The sequence below is a fragment of the Equus caballus genome, chromosome 3 (genome assembly GCF_041296265.1).
Source record: "Equus caballus isolate H_3958 breed thoroughbred chromosome 3, TB-T2T, whole genome shotgun sequence".
NCBI classification, from domain to species: domain Eukaryota; kingdom Metazoa; phylum Chordata; class Mammalia; order Perissodactyla; family Equidae; genus Equus; species Equus caballus.
The window spans coordinates 71,676,140-71,689,370 of NC_091686.1; the positions used below are offsets into that span (position 1 = coordinate 71,676,140).

Sequence of the window (13,231 nt, forward strand, 5' to 3'; positions counted from 1 at the left end):
TATTTTTGTGTTGTCCATTTCTTCCTTCAGATCTGTCAGTGTTTACTTAATATATTTAGGTCCTCTGTTGTTCCGGCATATATATTTACAATTGTTTTATCTTCTGGGTTAGCCAACCCCTTTATCACTATATAATGACCTTCTTTTTCTCTTATTGGCTTAAAATCTATTTTGTCTGATATATAGCTACTCGTGCTCTCTTTTAGTTTCCACTCGCATTGAATATCTTTTCCATCCCTTTACTTTGAGCCCACATGTGTCCTTAAAGCTAAAGTGAATCGCTTGTGAGCAGATAGACCTAGGTCTTATTTTGCTTTTAATCCATCCACCCACTCCGTGTCTTTGACTGGATAATTCAATCCATTTACATTTAGAGGATGTTTCGATATATAGAGACTTAGCAATGTCATAATGCCATCTTATTAATTGCTTTCTCACTGTTTTTTAGTTCCATTGAATCTTTTTTCCTTGTGTTCTATCTTTGTGAATTGGTGAGTTTACATGATGGTGTGCTCTGATTCCCTTCTCTTCATGTTTTCTGAATCTACCAGAGGTTTCTGTTTTGTTGTTACTATGAGGCTTCCATAAAATATCTTACAGATAAAATAGTTCCTCTAAACTGATAGCAGGTTGACTTTGATTGCATACAAGTCTCTATACTTTTAGACCCCCGTTTATGTTTTCATGTCACAATTTCTCTCTTTTTATATTGTATCTTGTTAACAAACTATAGTAGCTGTATTTTATTTAATTCTCTTTTCCTTTAACATTATCCTATAGTAAAATGGTAAACATAGTATCATATTACAGAATTGACGTTTTCCAAAATCTAACTGTATATTTACATTTACCAGAGTGTTGTATATTTTCAACTGATTTCATGTTACTAATTAATCTTTCTCTCTCTCTCTCTCTCTCTGTGTTTTTTTTTTTTTTTTTTTTGGTGAGGAAGATTGGCCCTGAGATAACATCTGCTGCCTGTCTTCTGGTTTTTGTTATAGGAAGATTGTCACTAACTAACACCTATGCCAATCCTCCTCTATTTCGCATGTGCAATGCCACCACAGTGTGGCTTGATGAGCAGTGTGTAGGTGCACTCCCAGGATTGGAACTCATGAACCCTAGGCAGCTGGAGCAGAGCACACCAACTTAACCAGTACACCACCAGGCCAGCACATAATTAGTCTCTTTCTATTTCAGCAAAAGAAATCCTTTCAGAATGTTTTGTAAGGTAGGTTTGGGGTAATAAATGCCCTTAGCTTTTATTTGTCTAGGGAAGTCTTTATTTCCCCTTCATTTCTGAAGGATAACTTTCCAGTGAGAGTATTGTTGGCTGGCAATGTTTTTCTTTCACCACTCTGAATATATCATTCCACTCTCTCCTGGACTGTAAAGTTTCTGCTGACAAATCTGCCAAGAGCCTAATGAGACTTCCTTTGTAGATTACAATTGTCTTCTCCATTGATGCTTTTAGGATTCTTGCTTTGTTCTTGATTTTTGATGGTTTCTTTAAAATATGTTATGGAGTAGATTGTTTTGAATTTCAGGATTGCAGTGATCTGTTAGCTTTGTTAATTTGGATATCCAAATTTCTCCCGAGGTTTGGGAAGGTCTAGGCTATTATTTCTTAAAATAAACTTTCTACCTCCTTTTCCCTCTTCTCTTTCTGGAACGCTGGTGATTCAGATATTGTTTTCTTGATGTCCCAGGGATCACAACCTCTTTCTTCACTCTTTTTTATTTTTTTTCTTTCTTCTTCTCAGGTGGAGTTATTTCAAAATTTATTTGCTCTAACTCACTTATTCCGTCTTATGTTTGGTCTATTCTACTTTTGATTCTATTGCATTTTTCATTTTATTTATAGAATTCTTAAGCTCCAGAGTTTCTGTTTGGTTCTTTGTTATGATTTCTGCCTTTTTATTAAATTTATTTTTTTGTTCATGCTTTGCTTTCCTAATTTTACTGAATTATCTTTCTGTCCATTCTTGTAGCTCACTGAGTTTCCTCAAAACAACCATTTTGAATCCCTTATTGGGTAAATCACAGAATTCTGAGTCTTTGGTTTGCACTTGAGGATTATTGTTATCTTTTAGTGATCTCATGTTTCCCTGATTCTTCATGTTTCTTGGAGTTTTGTATTGCTGTTTTTGCATTTGAAGTTTTGGTCTCCTCCTCAAATCTATACAGCTGCCTACAGGTAGGAAATACTTTTCATTTGTCCTACTTAGATCTGGGGCTTTCTCAAGCTTGTATAGATGCACCTGCTTCAAACTTTTTGCTCCCTTTTGTGGCAGAAAGCTGATATTTGTATGTATTCTATTGATCTTAAAACTCACAAGACCTGCTTTGTGAAACCTCTCTTTTGTTTTCCAGAAGGTGGCACTGCTGCTCAGGTTTTTGGTTTCTCTTTCGTCCATAGTCCCTGGCCCGTTTTCTGCATACAGTCTTTGTCTACCAGAAATCTCTCTCACTCTTACCTTCAGGAGCGTGCACGGGGAGCTCATTGTAGAGTTCAGAAGGGTGGATGGTTGGCACTTGGAGCATTAGAAACCAAACTAAAAAGAAATGAATGAAAGGATCTCAAGGTGGAACTTGTCTTGATTATTGAAGTATAAACACTCTAATTAGTTTAACAGTATTTGTTGGCAAATGTTTGAGATATTTGAATTAATTTTGCTTCACTTCCTATAGTTTCATCGAATCTATAAATAGAAGATTTTCTATATTTGAGTGTTAGAGTCCAGCTTCCGTTAGGTTTAGAGAGATTCATGGTACTACATCCATCCTTAGAATCACTCTTCATCCCTGCAAATTCCTTCAAAGGAAATGGCCAGAATTTTGTGTTTCAAGAAGAAATCACCTCCTACAAAAATTTATATTATATTTTACATTTTATTATGATATGTGGCTGCTTTTTACAACAAAATAGAGCTATTTGAGAAAGTCACTTGTTTCACAACTTAAAGTAATTTTTCCTATGGCTTTAAAGGTCCTTTACTTTGATGTTCTCCCTCTGTCCATCACCTTTGATTGTGCACGTTCTGAAATGCGGTTTATCTTATGAGCTTAACATCTTTGAACGTTTATTCTTTCAAAATATATGTGTACTTATATCTTCCCATACTGGAACAAGAGAAATGTCTAGCTTCTTTAAGATTGGCTGTGGTACTGAAAGTGTTTTAGAAAGACAGACATATATGAAGCTATTGTTTCACATAAATAACTTTAGATCATCTTTTCTTGTACTTTCTATATCTTCTCAAAGGCATTTCTTTCTTCTCTCTCATGACTTTAATACATAAACATTGAGTCCTTCAGCAGAGGTGATATTAATAATATCTTTTCCTCTACATTTTAAGATTAGGTAACAAATATCTGTAATCAATGAAAAAACAGAAAATTATAAATGAAGATTACCAGTATTGGGAAAAATTAGGAACCATTTCACAAAGTTTTAACAATTCTTCACAAAAATCATTTTATGATAAGAGAGATCTATGATGAGAAAAATGTAAATATCTCAATTGATCGAGAAATTTTTAATCTAAAATCTAGACTAGCAAAATTGTCTTCATCTCACAGCCCAATTCATTTAAAATACAACACTAACAAGATGTATCAGCCTGGAAACTTAACAACGGGATTTGTATGAGTTCATCGTAAAATTATAGGATAATTTTAGAGTAAAATAACATCTGTAAACTGAAAAATATGATGATATATTTCCTAATTAAAATTATCAGTAAAAATTATTTTGTTCAAACATAAACTAAAATAAAATCCATAAGATACAGGACAGTTTCTTAATATTTTCTTTGCAATTAAGATCATTAAAGATCTTTCCAATAATTATGCTTAAGAATGTCTTCTAAATGTCAAATTGGACTATCTTAACTAGTCATCTTTTAACATTTCTTGTCTTTCTAAAGTGATGATGCATTTGGCAAAATTCCAATTCCATGCTTTAAGAAATTGTTTTGATTGAGACATATATGCAAAATTATTTACGTTATTAAAGAATATAAACTCCAAAATCAAAGGAACCAGCACATTTAATGAAAGATGTATTCACACTTAAAGATAACTGACCTAAGATTTTCCATACACTAGAGACAACAAAATAGGCATAAAACTCAGAAAAAATAAAGCACCCTATTTATCTCTGTCCAACTACACACACACACACATACACACATACACACACATCACTACATGATATTGTGGTTTTCATTTCTTTGTCTTAGTCAGATAACCTGAAAAGCTCTAGAGGACCATGACTATGTATCTTACTGACCAGCCCACATCTGACATATCATAGCACAGTACCCTAAAACTGGGTTAAAAATGTGAAACAATTATTACTCTAATAGTCAAGTGAAGCATTTCAAATCACCTAGTTTGCTTTTCCAACTTTGTGCTTTTGCTCACATAATTTTTTTGCTGTTAGAAAAAGTTTGTTTCTCTATTAATATACAGTACTGCCTCCTCTATCAGGAAAAGGTGCTAAAATCATTCAAGAAAAAAACTCATCTTTTTCTTCTTTCATGTTTATATGTCTTAGTTTGTGCCATCTGAAAATTATATGTAATGAAGAAGAAGAAAACAATGTATTTCTTTCTATGTACATTTTCCTTATTTTAAAATAATGCTACTGTCTTACTTTAAAAGACCCCTAAATCAAGCATTTTTCTGGATTATATTTGTTATGAACCACAGAAGGGCTAAAGACATTTGACCCATGACAAGTAAATTCAATCATTGTCAATAACAGTCTCTGAATGTTATTGGGTGCTTCCTGGCCAGCGTTTTAGTCATTTTGCTCTTTGTTAGAAAGAAAAAGGCGTTTATTTTATTGTCTTTATTTTAATAATTTGGAAAAACAAGAGGGTGTAGTTTCTCTGAGATACAAGTTCAGTTAGTCACTAAACTTGTCTATTAAGAAGATTCCTTTCTTGCTACAAGTTTGTTCATTTTCTGCCTTAATTTTTCTATTAAAAAATATTCCAAGATGTTTGAACTGCTTCAGAGTTAGATGTTGACTTCCATTTCTGGTCCTCATGGAGTAACTGTGGTCGGTTTAGCCCTCTACCATAAACAACTAGAAAACTGGACAAATTGTATATAACAACTATCTTGAGACATCGAACGTTAGGCATCACAAGAGTGTCATAGCTAAGAGACAGGAAATTGATAAGGTTAACCCTAAGATCACTCCAGCTTTCTGAGTATAGCCAGTTTCCAGATTACATTGCAAGGAACAGAATCTCCATCAAAAACTGGGGTTATCACTGCATAATGGGAAAAAAAAATGTGGAATTTGAGGAAACTAGATATTTGGTATTGAATGTGCATAGTTTGGAATCTCAAAATAGCCCACGTTATTTTCTACTGTAAATTTAGCTTCTCAGAGAAGCATTTGTTTTGTCCTACTAAAATCAATTTTCATATCTGGCCTTAAACTATCTTGATTTTAAGATCAATTTTATATCTCTCAGATTTCTCAACTGTCCAAACTGCTAAAATTCTAGGTTAATGGAATGTGACCTTTTCTTTCTTATCTACATATCTGATTTATGCACATAAGAAACATAACAGGATTCCCAGTATATGTAGCTAATCCTGTCAGAGTATATAGCCAGATGGAAGGGATCCAATTTGGGAAACTGGCCCCCAAGTGTCCAGTTGTTCTACTCAAACAGTGATGCTGTATCAGGGACACAGTGTTCGGTTCTATTGCTAGCAGATTTGATACTCTTGATATTTAGTTTAAGCAGTAGTTAGATCACCTTTGTTAAACAAGAGGACATACATTCGGGCCCCTACATAGCTTGGCTCTCTGTTACTTGGCCACTTTGCTAATTTGCTCTTGGGGTCTGAACTGGGATAGCTGATGATAGAGGTGACTGATGTCACCTGGCTGAGTTATTTTGCCTACTTTATTGTTTAGCACCTATTGGTAGATGTTCTCTGGGGAGCATTAACACAATGTTTCATGATCAAGTGTTCCATCTGTAACAGGGCCCTGAAGCATGCCAGGATTTGTTTTTCCAAATCCATGTAATTCTTCAGTCTATGTAGCATCATCTTGCTGTGTTGTCATTCTCCCATTAGGCTTGCCAGAGATTCCATGCAGCTAGTATATGTTGTGTAATGCCCTTTTTTCGTGGCTTACTTTTTCCCTAGGGCTGCCTGTTCTATAACCATATCCATAGCTTTTCATGAGTTAGGCCTGCTGGCTGCAAACCTGATCTTATTGTTCTCTGTGACTGTTGTGACCACCTGATTTCTGATGATTGATCACCATCATTTGGTCTCTTTTATTTTTGTATTTGATTATGATTAATATCAGTAAGCTGAGTTTTATAACTACCTAAAAGCCTGTCTCTCAGAGGACAGCGACACTGAGCACTTCTTATAACTTCAGTAAACAATCACCTTTTGCATTTTCCAGATCTACATACCTATCTTAACATATGCACTGCTAAGCCTGTTGATTGTTTCTCCCACTGTTTGCCATGGCACTTCCAGCCCACCAGTTTCACTCTGTATGGGCCATCACTTTTCCACTATTCAACAACATCCTAGTAGTCTGTTACTCCAAGCTCCTGGAGTCTGAACACTGGTATTAAAGCCTATGTCCTGAGAGACTTCTCCAAAATAAAACTATGCTTCCTTATGGAACTCTATGTTCTATTTTTCATAATTCAGTTCCTCAGTGTACAGTTCCCTATAGAATCTCTCAGTTCTTGTTGTTAAATATTGGCTAGATCATTCAGCTCCTTGAGTTTTAACATCTTTCCTCCCTTGTTAAAACAACTTATATCTGCCTGTATTAGACTGTGACTAAACACTGGTTATTGGCCTATGTCCAAGAAGGGAGATAAGAGCAGATCCTGAGAGGGGCACACGATGTCCTGTGCGAAGAAGACCCTACACCATCCTCAAACAATGGAGAAGTGCTCTCCCTTAACAGAGAGGAATGGGCCACTTCCGAGGACTCAGAGGGTTCAGACAAATCTGGGATTTCAAAATTGTCATGTATAATTTATTATTTACAAGACCTCATGGGATTCTGCTCTTTCTCAACTAGCGTCCTGACCTTGGTAAGAGATCAGACTAGGTTGGGAATTTAAGTGGAACCGGAAATGTTTTACTTTTAGAACGATACAGAAATTTTTTGGCCTCTGAAAAGGATGAGAATCTCTTTCTTGCTGTGAAGAAGTCCTCTCTGGCTTTCATGATTAGCCTTAATTTGAAGGATAATAGCTGCCATGTTTACATTGTAGTCTTCAAAATTTGAAATCAGCAAAAATAAAAATCCAGCCCCATTGTCATCATAATTTCTACTCTTCCCATATTTATCAAATACCTTATATATCACACCACGGCAGAATTCCCTTTCAACACTATATGGTCCCAATTCACCATCACTGAAACTAGTAAAAACTTCAGTTACCACACTTCCAAGGCTATTTGTATCCCATCTACCACCAGTGATGGGGTCATTACAGCTGGTGTTGAATGATCCAACTCTGAAATCTGATCTCATGGTGTACTCTCTCCTTGGTATCCATTATCAGAGGTTGAATGCTGCCAGGAAGCAGAGTCTGAGCTGGATATGAGCTTGCAGGGAGATTACTAAGGAGTGTTGTTGGAAACAAAGTCTATGAGTGTGAAGGGTAGGAAACAAGATTGGATAGTGAAAAAAATAGGGACATAATAATGCTTCAGCATGGGCCTCACCATCCCACTGAGAGCTCTGAAGCTAACATCACCTTTAAGAGTTGGCCCAAATTGAAATGAGGAGACCAGGCATTGGATATGGGCTTCCCTGGGAAGGAGACATCACTTTAGACTAGATAGTTCTCTTCAGCATAGGCAGCCCTCAAAGAAAGCAGGTAGAAGAGGGGTGCCAGCTGATAATCTTCAGATCAGCTGGGGAATAATTTCTACATTGCCAAGAGGACAATCTGGGTAACACATCAAAACATCCACCAAAAGGCATTACCAAGATCGAAGGATATTTCAATTCTGCTGGTAAGGTTTTGCTTAGAATCGATGTTCAAATTCGTTTTCAGAGAGATCCACCTCTCATTTCAGGTCAACAGATTATTAACAGCATGAAATTAATAAATTATTAATTGTATAAATTCTATCCCGTAACATGCATCTTTCCCTTCCTACTTCTAATTTGATGGGCATTCTTGGTAGGATTTTTTTCCTAAATACAATTTACGTGGATTACAAAGGCAATCTTAAAAATAAAGTTCAAAGGATGGTACTTAGAAGATAAATGACTTCTAAGAGTAAGTACTTAGGATGGAAGAGTAACATAAGGAATATTGCAAATGTTTAGAAAATAAAAAATTAATAATTTAAAGGCAATTTTTTCAAATAAAAGAAAGAAAGTAAAGTGGTATTCAACAGTCACCCACATTTGGATATAAATGAAAAAAAACAGAGGGAGTATCTACAGTCAGAAAAACAAAGGCAAGAGAAAGTAAATGGAGCTAACATAACAGATGTGAATACATGGAGGAGGAAATTTAGAAAGCCTGCCTGGAAATGCTCAAATAAATCAGAATATATTTGTGTTGACACAATACTACTTTCTTAACAGGAGACTCCCTACATGAAAGGTAATGTCCTCTTAGCCTAGAGGCAATATTGTTTATAATGATCCTGGGATTTATTATAAGCATATACAAGCACAAGATCATTTACTTTATTTGCTTTCCAAAACCAGTGCTTTGAGCTCTTTTAATCATTGTGAACTTGATATGTGCCAGTTATATTTTAACTACTTAAGTTATTCTTTCCTGGATATAAATGAGAGCCACATCAAATTTAAAAGAAGTTTATAGAGAGATTGAATTTTACCAGGATGTCTAAGAAATGGGCCTCTCTTCTTGCACTGTATTGTTATTTGAGCTGTGAGTTCTGTGGACAGGTGCTCGTGTAGCCAATGGAATACAAACATTGGATGAATTGAAAAATTATGCTGGACAACTTGCTTAGAAGGGCCATGAGGTGACTGTTCTGGTATCTTCAGCATCCAACATTGTGGATCCCAACAAACAATTTGCTTTTAAATTTGAGGTTTATCCTACATCCTTTACTGATGAACTTGATTTGCTTTTCATGAAATGGATTGAGATGTGGTCATATGAGTTACCAAAGAACACGTTGTGGACATATGATTCAAAGATGCAAAAAATATATTATGAATTTCTGATCTATTCAAAAGCTCTAGGAGGATGCAGTTTTGAAAAAGAAACTAATGAAAGAACTGCAAGAATCCAAATTTAATGTTTTTCTTGTTAATGTTTTTCTCCTTGTGGTGAGCTGCTGTCTGAAATACTTAACCTACTTCGCTCTGCAGTCTTTGATTTACCACCAGCAATACATACAAAAAACTCTGTGGAGGGCTTACATTACCTTTTTCCTATGTAACTGTTGTCACATCCGACCTGAGTGTCAAAATGACATTTATAGAGATGGTGGTAAATGTGTCGTATTTCCTATACTTTGACTTTGCGTTTGAGACCTTTAACGAGAAGAAGTGGGATAAATTTTACAGTGAGGTATTAGGTAAATCAGTGGTTTTCATCATATACACCATATGTGTATATACATATACGTAAGTATATGTTTATATATGCATGTATATGTATATATATACACATATATATGTATACACATACACAAAATTAAAGAGTATTTATATTCTCTTAGATTTACTGTAAAAATAGACAAAAGATAATTTTTTTGTCAAAATCTACCAATCTTTCAAAAAATTTATAGAAATTATTCTCAAATTCTGTGGCACTGGAGCTATAACTCCATTTTACTTTGGTCTACCATATTAATATTCTTAGGGCTTCTGTATTTACAGAGCTACACATGTCCAACTTTTTTCATAAATCATAATGTCTCTGTTATTTTTTGCTGTGTAATAAACCATCCTAAAGCTCAGAGTTTAAAAGAACAACCATATTACTTCCTCATGATCTGGTGGACCAACACTTTGTGTTGAGCTCAGTGAACTGTTGCTTCTTTGGGCCTTGCTTTGGCTCACTCATCAGGCTATGGGTGGCTATCACCTTAGATGGAGCAGAATGGTCCAAGAAAGTGTCACTCACATGGCTAGTGTTTGGCAGAGTAGCTGGACAGTTTGTCTCCTTCATGTAGCCTCTCCAATAGGCAAGCTTGTGCTATTTCAGAGGACAGCAGAATCCCAGAACAGCTTGCATGAATGCTCTAGACATAGAACATGAATGCCTCCTTCCCACCTTCCACTGGCGAAAAAGGTCATGAGGCAAGTCCAAAGTCAACAGATGGAAAATTAGTCTCCACCTCTTGATAGAAGAAGTTGCAAAGAATACATAGCCATTTTTAATATACTACAGTAAGAAACTTCATTAAATATATTTAAAACTCAAGAGAAAGTCAGCCATAAGGAAATATATTTTGCCAATCTGGTTCTAGTGGAAAGGTTGCTTTATGTGTAAGAAAGTATACTTACCTGTGTAAGCTGTATATTTGCTTGTCTTTATAATTAAATATTTCTATGAGCTCATAGTTAGGTTCCTTTCAGCTTTCAGAACCAATGCCTCTGATATCTGTCTTCTAAATTCAGTTTTTCTATTATTACATCCAAATTGTCTCTTTGGTCTAATCATGTGATATCTCTAATAAGAGGAAAATCCTTAGTTACGGATGAGTTGTCCCTGACTATTATCTAGTATTACTCCTTCCTTCTCAATGGATTAAAAGTTGTCTGCTAAGTGAACCTAAATCTTTGCGAGTTACTTTGGAGTTATCAATGTCTATTTTCTTGTTCCACAATTACTACTGCCCCTTACTTTCAAAAGTAAAGAAAAATATGAGGGGCTAGTATATTTTTCATATATGAATGGCATCTAATCTTGATTCTGTGAACACATTTATTAAATAACAAATATTTATTGAGCTTCTGCTATGATTTTTGTTTCCAGGAGGCAGAAGTAAATTAGTCAACATTTATTGAGAATTTACTCTGGTCCAGGAAATCTACTACATCCTTTATATTTATTGACTCACAGAAGACACTCATAGAAATTCCTTTTGTAGGTACCATTATTATCCTCACTTTACAAATGTGAAAACTGAAGTACAGAATGTTCAGATAACTTACCCAATTTCTTGTGGGGAAGAAATGATGGGAATGGGATGATAACACAGAAGTCTGGCCCCAGGACCTAACTCCTTGGTGTATTACATTAAATGAAAGAAAAGAGAGACACTGTGATTTCAAAAATCCACACAAAACTTAAGTGAAATTGCTAAGCACCAAGTATACTACAACATAGAAGATCAAGAAAGTTAGTTTTTCTTGATCTAGGTGGCCTATTTAACAGACATTTTCCATTGCCAGTACATATCTTTCAACCATCTAAACTTAGCTTTGCCAGAGGGATGCTCCCTCATCACCATTTACTCACATATATAAAGCATCTTTTTTTGGGCACTATGGCAAATATTTTGAAATCCAGAAAAAAATCCCTTTCAAATGGAACTTAACTATACTTTGTATAAAAGTAATAATTATTTTCAATGGACAAGAGGTATGTAAGGTTAATTCAAGATTACAGAGGAAATAAAGGTCTGGGTTTTAAAACTGCAACCTTTGACAATATGTGCAATGTATGAGGGTACAGGAGGCAGTGGTTTGGAGAATAAAACCAAAGATTGAAATCTCAAAAACAAATCTGCTAAAAACTAATCAAGAATCACAGGTCATAGGAAATAAACTCTTAGACGAGATTCCAGAGCAAGCAGATGAAAAGTAATACTGAGGAAAACAAGATATCAAATGGCAAACATCAAAGAAGAAAACTGGTTGGTAAGTGTGGTGAGAGAGTGCGTAGGTCTGCCCACAATAAAAGACTAAATAAACAACAATTGAACTATCAAAATTTCTAAGATTAATCTGCTAAAAATTAATCAGGAATCACAAGTCATAAAAAATAACCTCTTAGATGAGATTCCATAGTAAGTGCATGCACAGTAATGTGAAGCAAAACAGGAATAAAATGGAAAACAATCAAAGTAGCAAGGAAACCATCAACAAAAGGAAAAGACAACCTAACAATTGCAGAAGATATTTGCAAACCATATATCAGATAAGGGTTTAATATCCAAAATATCCAAATAACTCATACATCTCACAAAAAAACCATCAACCCAATTAAAAAATGGGCAAAAGATCTGAACAGAGATTCCTCCAAAGAAGATATATGGATGGCCAATAGACATATGAAAAGATGCTCAACATCGTTAGCTATCAATGAAATGCAAATCAAAAGTACAATGAGAGATCACCTCGCTGTGGTCAGAATGTCTATAATTAACAAGACAAGATTCAACAAGTGTTGGAGATGATGTGTAGAGAAGGGAACCCTGGTACACTGCTGGTGGGAGTGCAAACTGGTGCAGTCACTATGGAGAGCAGTATGGAGTATCCTCAGAAAATTAAGAATAGACCTACCGTATGATCTAGCTATTCCACTGCTGAGTATTTATCCAAAGAACTTCAAAACACAAATGCATAAAGTTACATGTGTTGCTGACGAAATGAAGAAAGTTGGGGCCCATAAGAAGGAGACAGACACCGGTGTCGATAGTGGAGAAAAAAAGCCCCGCCTTCCACGGGCTGTTTATTTTTATATCCCCCTAGACAAAGCAGGCAACTAGCCAAAGGCAATGACTCAGCATACATGCTTCTAAGCAAGCGCGCTCACGTGCTTACACTGCTGTGTATGCTTTTTATCCCTAGGCTGAATTCCAGGATCTGAGAACACTCCTGTTTGCAGGCAATGTTCTCCCCAGAAGGGCCATAAGAGGACTGGGCAGAACATCCTGTTTGCAAGCAAGCTCAGCCACAAGTCAGCTCCATGAAATGTCCCGTATGCAAGCACATCCATGTTCTTAGGCCAGATCTCCTTCATACATGCACCCCTATGTTCATTGCAACATTATTCACAATAGCCATGGAAGCAACCTAAGCGCCCATCAAGGGATGAAAGGATAAAGAAGATGTGGTATATATACACAATGGAATACTAGCCATAAGAAATGATGAAATCCGGCCATTTGTGACACCATGGATGGACCTTGAGGGTATTATGCTAAGTGAAATGTCAGAGGGAGAAAGTCAAATACCATACGATCTCACTCATAAGTAGAAGGT

At 35.7% G+C, this 13,231-nt stretch overlaps 1 long non-coding RNA gene across 1 annotated transcript; it reads right to left on the minus strand.

The window, feature by feature from the left end:
- Positions 1-1,835: 1,835 nt before the first annotated feature.
- Positions 1,836-12,682, minus strand: LOC106783008 (uncharacterized). The gene is made up of 4 exons (XR_002807008.2): positions 12,530-12,682; positions 11,177-11,247; positions 9,439-9,547; positions 1,836-3,375 (listed from the first exon to the last, which is right to left on the minus strand). It is a non-coding gene; the product is annotated as an uncharacterized lncRNA (long non-coding RNA).
- Between the last annotated feature and the right edge of the window lie 549 nt (positions 12,683-13,231).